Source organism: Aplysia californica, unplaced genomic scaffold, assembly GCF_000002075.1.
Source record: "Aplysia californica isolate F4 #8 unplaced genomic scaffold, AplCal3.0 scaffold00570, whole genome shotgun sequence".
Taxonomy (NCBI): Eukaryota; Metazoa; Mollusca; class Gastropoda; order Aplysiida; family Aplysiidae; genus Aplysia; species Aplysia californica.
The window spans coordinates 466,748-473,634 of NW_004797840.1; the positions used below are offsets into that span (position 1 = coordinate 466,748).

Sequence of the window (6,887 nt, forward strand, 5' to 3'; positions counted from 1 at the left end):
CGACGATTTCATTATAGAGAGGTTGCACTGTAGTTTGTCATCTCGTCTAGTGGGGGGGGGGGGGGGGATGTAGCAGGATTTAGTTAATTAGTTCATGAAAACTGATCCGTCCATATACTAGATGAACAAATTTACATTCCAATCAGAACATTTTTTTTTCCTTACCATGATTTTCTTCACCCCATGAATGACACCCATGCTCTGTATGCTTCTTAGCGGAATGAAGTAGTTGAGAAGAACTTAGTTTTAGTACAGGTTTTACGGCACTAGCAACTGCATAAGGTCATATGAGCGCCAGAAGAATAGAGGTGTTACAAGAGAGTAACAAACACAAAAAAGAAAAAGGGGAGATAAGGACGATAGAAGTTTGATAGGAAAGAAGGAGCAAACCACACCAGAGCACCCACCAACCACCCACTGAGAAGAACTGCGGTGAACAGAAATAAATGAAGTTGTGCTGTGAGGTACAAAACCTGTATTTGTAGGCTACATAAGGAGATAGGCTGGGAAGAACGAGGCAAGGGAAAGATAAAGGAAAGATCGGGATGGGGGGGGGGGGGGGAGGGGTTGTCAGTTCAAAGGGAAAGGTTGTGAGAGAGAGCAAAAGTCCAAACAAAACGGATAGATGGAATATATTTTTAACATCACTCTTTTGCTTCTTACAATAAAAAAGAGGCTAGCTAGGCTGACTGACATACAATTTTAGGAACAGATCAACATTAAGAGCTTTTCAAGGAATCAAAATCTGTACCATATCTAAGCTTCATCTCATAAAAAGGAAAAAAAAAAAAGGAAAAGAAAACAGCATCTTTCAATCAAATACTCCTAAATGATATTTTCAATTCTTTAATAAAAATGGGTCAATTGTTAGATAATGTCAGAGCTCTATATACCAATAGCAGAAGCTCAGTAAGAATGAAGGAAGGAAATACAGACTGGTTCAAAGTAAGATCTGGAGTACGACAGGGATGTGTTCTATCTCCCCTCCTGTTTATAATATATATGGACACAATAACGCAAGAAGCAAACCAAAGCCTAGAAAGCCTAAATGAATTTCTGTTCCCAGACGACCAATGTCTAATTCATCATGACCAACAAAGCCTCCAAAATCACACTACCAAACTCAACAACACCTGTGAGAAATTCAACATGAAAATAAGCACATCAAAAACAGAAGTTATGAAAGAGAGCCGAAACCATAGTCCCCTGAACATCCATGTCAATAGTAAACAACTGAAACAGGTGAAGGAGTTTAAATATCTTGGCAGCACTTTTTCTGAAAACGGGTCCATAGACAGAGAAATAGAAATGCCAACTCAAAAAGCCAACGCTGTCACCTACCAGCTCGCACTCTTCTTATCTCATCCAAACATCTCCATGGACACAAAGAGACAGCTTATCACCTCAATATTCATACCAACATTATGTTATCAGTGCCAGACCTGGACCTTAAGCAAACCCCATGAAAGCAAAATCACCGCATGCAAAATGAAATGTCTCCGCAAAACCCTTACCATCACAAGACGAGACAGGCAGAGAAATGAAGAAGTAAGAGCAGCTATCGGCACTGAGTAATGCCTGCGTTACATAGAAAGACAGAGGATAAAATGGTTTGGCCACCTGTTACGCATGTCACCTGACCAGCCAGCCTCGGAGAGCCTACAACACCAAGCACTCAGGCTATAAAGGAAGAGGAAGGCCACGCAAAAGGTGGATCGAGGGTGTCAAGGAAACCCTAAGAAAACATAACATCACAACTGAAAGAGCTGCGGAGCTGGCCTACCATAGAAAACTGCATCTCCCCTTGACGCTTAACGGCAACAGAGGATGAAAAAGTAAAGTAAGTAAGTAATAAAAATGAAAACGTTTTTTACATGGCCATCGACACAGTTTAGGTAATTTAGGAGGTGGCTTCGCCCCCTGCCTGTCAGGAACAACCCCAGGTGACAGGGATACAGCATCCCAGCAGAAAGATGGAGATACTCCATAGAAATTCTCCAAACACAAGAACCAATTTTGTTTTAGAAAGAGTTTTACGGCACTTGCAACACAATTAGGTCATATTAAAGCCGAAGAATAGATGTGTTATAAGAGAGTAACATAGAACATAAAAAAGAAGGAGGAGAGATAAGGACGATTGACGACTGATGTTTGATAGGAAAGAAGGAGCAAACCACACCAGAGCACCCGCCAACCACCCACACGAGAACCACACTCGGGTTTTCTGCATACAACAGCGAGGACCTTATGTATATATATATGTATGTATGTATGTATGTATGTATGATAAGGATATCGTCGGCCTGGTGATAAAACCGTCTAACCCACAAAATATCAAAAAACTTTTTATTGGCTCTATCGATAGTAAATTGTCCATTTCATATGCTCACTCAAAGACAGATCTGAATTTTTTCTAGAAATGTCTTTAAAACATTAGAAATAAAACCGTATAACCCGGCACCCATCGGATTTTAGCCCGATAATTCCGACTATCTCACCTGCGAGGGACGGAATGAGGGTTGGCTGTTTTTATCGCGCTAACAATGAGGGGCCACTTGCTACGTTACCGACTAACCCCGGCTTCAAATTCTCTCCGGACTTAGTTTGACATCAGATTCAGACCTGTAAAAGTCCAGAATTTGCTCACATAACCGTGGGAGCTCTCTAAAAGGAATATTTGTGTAATATTTTTTGTTGGTTTCATTGGGGAGTTATATAGATCTGGTTGTTTCCTCTTTTTTCTTCGTTTAAATGCTGCTGATAATGTTATTACTGACTAAAACTCCCCACTGTACCCACAGAGCTGTTCATCTCGTGACAAGTCCGGTATTTGAAATGCATCTTTATGGATTTTGTTTTATATGAAACTATGTTTTCTGTCCGCGTGTTTTTCTTTGTCTTTGTGCTCGAAATTCACCGATTGTGAAGGCATTTTCCCCTATTCGGACTACTTATAACTGTCTCTTCTCCTAATCATTTTTCCTTCACAATTGAATGGACGAAGTAGATAGCATTTCCTCCTTTACTAACTCACTCAAAAATATAATAATTGTGGGACCTGTCCAGCACACCGTCTGCCCCCAACGATCGTTGTTTTTTAAAGCGCTTTTTATTTTATTTTTTTCATTTGCTGTGTTTATTGCAGTCCTTACCTTCTGAAACATCTTTCGACTTTCTTTGAAAGTTCATTTGGTTTGTGTTTTGAGTAGATTATTTTCTCAGTGTCATAGCCTAATGCTTTATCTTTATATCAAACCTTAACTTACATAACGCTATAACATTTAATAAGATGATGCCACTCTTGCTGCGTCACCTCTTACCCTCAGCGCAATGGAAAGTGATCAACGTGACCAGGCTAATGTCCCATCAGCTGATATTACAACAGTTATGTCACCTTTGATCTCTGCGAAAAGGACTCGGCATGAAAACGATTGGAAGGGTAACAAAAGGAAGAGGTTGAAAGAACTGGGGATGTCTCTACACATGTCAAGGCACGAAGCGAGCAGGATGTGAACTTGACGTCCTTTGCAGTTGTAAACTGGTTGGTACAAAATGCAATGACATCACTGGTCACTCTCTTGGAAAGAAAAGAGAGCCTACGTATATGCCACGATAAACATGATAGACAAAAAGAGATCTTACACAGCAAGGGAAAACCCAAGGAGAAATTACACCCTTCAATACCACTTACAAGAGTCAATGGTCAAAGAACACCTGTTTGTAAAACAATCTTCAAGAACACCACAGGCCTGACCCACTGGTTTATTTAAAGTGTCTTCTCCGAAAAAACAAACAAACAAGAGCCCCCCCCCCCCCTAGAAGACATCACGCCCACCATGAGAGAGCCAAGGATGACAAGTTGTTCCATAAAGAGGAATATTTTGACAAACTTTCGAAGATATCCTGCTGTCTACAGATGACAATCCAGAAAACGTCAGATCTGCATCAAGTATACATGGAGAACTTTGCAGAGAGGGTGAAAGCCACATTGAGCTATCAAGTGTTCTGCCAAAAGTTCAAGAAAAACAATGTGGGTTTACTTTCAGCCAAGAAAGACCAGTGCCACATTTGTACAAAGTTCAAATCTGGAAACCTCACAGAAACAGAACACACAGCTCAAATATGAATATGAGGGAAGCTGCAGCTAGACCAGAGAAGGAGACGGACAGGAAGGCTGTGTGTGTCTTTTGTATGGAGATCCAGTGCGTCCTTCTGGCCCCATCCCTAAAGACTTCCACCTTATATAAACAAAACTGGCGGTACACAATCTTACGATTTAGGATCTTGCCAACAGAGACGCCAGATGATATGTCTGATATGAAAGTGAAGTTGGTCTTGGCTTCAACAGTTTTCATCTTGTCTGACTCACTACCTGAGATTGCAAGTGACTGACTTCAACCACTTCATCATCTGCAGTGATTGGCGCAACTACTAAATCAGAAATGCCACCCTGGTGAGTGCAATGGCCTCGCTGGCCAAAGAGCTTGACATCACAGTTGAGCAGAAATTCTCCCCAAGGGCCATACCCAAATGGAAGTGGATTCAGTCAATGGCACTATTGAGTGATCGCTAAAAAAAGGCCTGATGTACATCCCAGCGGACTATGTGAACATCATGCTCAAAGCCAGACGCATCCCTAGGCCCTATGAAGTTATGTACCTGGACCACAGCTTTTTCAAAGATTTTGCAAAGGTCGAGAGCACTAAACAATCCGTCCAGGGAGAAAAGCAGGCGATCCTTCTATCACTGACTTGCAGGCATCAAAGTACACTCCAGTCTTTAAAATTCAGTATAAGCTGAACTTTGATGATGGATGGCAGGCGCTGCAAGGGCCAAGAAAGCTGAACACCATGTGTACGACGGTTACTGCTGGACCTTTCTGCAAAGACAGATTGAAGATAACTGCCAACCAGTATAAACATCTACTGGAGTTGAAGGCCGTCGTACCACGATGCTAACACAATTATCATGAAACTTTGCCTCAGTAAGAAGTTTTGAAAGCGATCAAGCCAAATTCGATTATTGTAGAGTCTTTCAAAACAATGGTAACTTTTGTTGTATTGCCTTGTTGTAGCCATAGGACACAGAGTGAGACAGACATGCTCTTCTGTCGTCGAGAAAAAACTCAATAAAGTAGTAGTTGTCAAGCCACGCACCTTGAAGAAAGTTGGCGCATTCTTTGGTACTCACAAAGTCCTTTTGTATAATAATAATATATTATTATGTAACCAACTTCACCCAAACCATTGCTGAGGGAGCAGAGCTTTTGTGTGGCTTTCTGCTTTCATTTCTTTCTTAGTATTACTTTTTTCCAGGCCTTTGCATGGCCACCCAGTGCCAATAGTACCGTGTCGGACACGGTCATAAATTCTAAAGGCCTACTGCTGCTGCTGCTACTACTGTTGTTTTCGTTGTTGTTATAGTTGTTGTTTTTTGTAGTTGTTGCTGTAGCTGCTCTCCCTTACCCTTCCAACTTCCTGTTCTTCTACTTTAAATGTAATTAATATACCCATTGCTGTGTTCTGCTTCTTCTACTTCTATTAAAGGTTCAACTTTGTGACTGCTGTTTTTGCCCGAATTGACTCCGTAGCACTGAAATGGCAGCAGCTGATAGTATGTTGGTAGCAATAATATAGTCCTCCTCCTCTTCCTTCTTCTTCTTCTTACTCCTCCTCCTCCTTCTTTTTTCTCCTTATCCTCCTCCTTCTCACCCTCTTCCTCCTCCTCCTTCCTCTTCTTCTTTCTTCTTCTTCTTCTTCTTTTTCTTCTTCTACAAATGATCTTGACGATTGAAGCAAGTGATCAATTACGTTACCGTCAAGTGTGGCTTGGCTGCACTCAACCAAACTCAAGGCCAGCAGTGGCTTCCTGATAAAACCGGCCAACCCACAAAATTGAGGGTTGGTCGGTTTTATCCAGGAAAATTTGAGCAACATAACCGTCTAACCCACACAGTTTCATTAAAAGCAATTTTTAAAAGAAAAAAAGGTCTACAGATTTTCGGTAAAGTGTTTTTATAGGTGTATTAAGCATTGATTTATCGTTAGACGCCTTTGTTTTGAAATAAAACAAGTTTTTTCCTTCTCCTGTAAAATTTACCTCGCTGGGGTTAGCCGGTTTTATCACAAGGCCGACGATATGTATGTTGTTGTTGCTGTTGTTAGCGATCCTATAGCATCTGAGCGTTAACTATTCTGCATGATGCCATTCTGTAATAGCTGCAAGTCTGTTCTAATTGTTGCCTTGAGGAGTAGAGGCAATTAGATGTGTGGGGTAGCTTGGGAAGAAAACATCCCCTCAGATTGGTTAGTTTTCTAGAGAAGAACAGATGATATTCCACTGTCTCTGAGGGGTAGTCACACAGTGGGCAGGCAGTAGACAGGATATGTATGTATGTGTACTTTCTCTGTTTTACACTATCTACTTAACTGTGGAGCGGCAAGAAAAAAAATATATACAAAAACAAGGAACCAAAATGACTAGGATGAAAACAAAGAAACAAAATAAACAAAAACATCAGGGGGGGACAAGGGGTGGGGATTTGAGATCTTGAAGGGGGGGGGGGGGAGGAAAGAGAGCCACCGGATGGGGTGGAAAAGCCAACCTTAGATTGTCCTCTCCGACGACCGTCTCCCGGGGGCTGAATACTCTGGCCCTAGAGGCGCAGAGCCCGCGGGAAGGAAGACAACAACAAAAACCAATCGATGACTTGTCGCGGCAGACTGATCATAAACGTTTTACGTCCCCATCCATACAATTTAGATCATTTTGGAGATGGGGTTGCATTGGAGCACCCAAAAACAAGCCAATTATTATTAGGATAATAAAAATGATAATGATGATGATAATAATGATAATAATAATAATAATAACCATAAAACAGCAGA

General features: G+C 41.3%; 1 protein-coding gene across 1 annotated transcript in view; it reads right to left on the reverse strand.

The window, feature by feature from the left end:
• The window catches only part of LOC101846762 (protein argonaute-1), a 54,306-nt gene that overhangs the window by 10,981 nt on the left and 36,438 nt on the right, over positions 1–6,887 (reverse strand). The gene's annotated exons all lie outside the window — the stretch shown is intronic.